General features: G+C 37.4%; 1 non-coding gene across 1 annotated transcript; it reads right to left on the bottom strand.

The window, feature by feature from the left end:
• Positions 1 to 934: 934 nt before the first annotated feature.
• On the bottom strand, positions 935 to 1,038 carry LOC123862568 (U6 spliceosomal RNA). The gene has a single exon (XR_006795271.1). It is a non-coding gene; the product is annotated as a U6 spliceosomal RNA (small nuclear RNA).
• Between the last annotated feature and the right edge of the window lie 287 nt (positions 1,039 to 1,325).

A 1,325-nucleotide genomic window follows, 5' to 3' on the forward strand; every position in this document is an offset into this window, starting at 1 on the left:
ATAAATGTTCCTAGAATTAAATATGAATGATACAGAAAAAACAAAAAAAAAGGCTCATAGTTTCAAAGCATATTTATCAACTGTAAATAATAGAAAAATACAAAATAAAAAACAAAGGAAAATCAGGTGAAAGATAAGTACAAGAAACAGTCATTTCTCTTCCTAGATATGCAGGTTTACTTTGATCCATGTCTCTCAGCTGGATTCAAGTTAATATTTCTTTTCTACTCACTATTTTGCTCAGAGCCATGAGATCAGCTTCTTTTTTTTTTTTTTTTTTTTGAGTTTCAAACAGCCAGTCTCCTTTTCCTAGCATAGTCTTCTCCTGAAGCAAAAACCTCTCTTTTGGAGCAAAACTTCCCTCCTGAGGTTCTTTGTTCTGCCAGTGCTGAGTACCTTTGAGCTTCTCTCTGGAGCAAGTCTGGAACCAGTACCTCTCCCTTCTTTTGCACAGCTGTGCAAGTTGTCTCTCATCTTGGTTGCCCTTGCTGTGCTAGAGGCCCTGTGCAGTCATGTGCCTCTGTCTCAGCTCATTTCAAAAAAAACCCTCTGGCAAAAGCTGGTTGAATACCTAGGCAGTTTGACTTTTTTAAAGATGAAATTATTTTGATTTTTATATAGAACTAGTATCTTATTAAAAAGTGAATCACTCTCCTACAAGTAAGTCGACTTCTTCACAAGCAATGCAGACATAAGAATGGGCATCAATGATAAGTAGAGAATGAATCCAATGATCATAAACTGTTAAGATTTAGAAAGATTTTAGACATCTTCAGACCAACTGCCTATCTAATGAAGAAATCCCACTGTAACAAACTGGGAGTTAGGTGACCCGAACGAAAACCCTGTGTATTTTGAAAGAAAAGCCTGGTCTGTTCTGCATTGGGCAGCTCTGTTAAAAGAGCTGCCTTCAATTAAACCAAAATCTACTTCTCTTGAAATTGTATTATTCATTACTGTACATGTCATCCTTGTGCAGGGGCCATGCTAATCTCTGTATTGTTCCAATTTTAGTATACGTGCTGCCGAAGTGAGCACTATTCATTATTTTAAATAACATTGGCTGACCCTGTGTTCAACTCACAGGCCCCTGTTGTAGGTGCTAGAATTTCTAGTCATTCATCTACCAAAACAATATGCAATAACTCCACCTACTTGTCTGTATTGTCAATTGAGAGCTCTAAAAAAAGAAGTTGGAGCAGAAGAAGGTAGAGAGCCCATTGGTGAGAAAGTGGAATAATTTTCACCTGATGGAAATAGAAAGCCATAGAATAGTACATCAAACAAGGATAGGAAGAGAGAAGACATTTGGGTGTAGGTGGCCA

The sequence above is a fragment of the Mirounga angustirostris genome, unplaced genomic scaffold (assembly GCF_029215605.1).
Source record: "Mirounga angustirostris isolate CCGP_5_RB_7025 unplaced genomic scaffold, mMirAng1.0.hap1 SCAF_9, whole genome shotgun sequence".
Lineage (NCBI taxonomy): Eukaryota > Metazoa > Chordata > Mammalia > Carnivora > Phocidae > Mirounga > Mirounga angustirostris.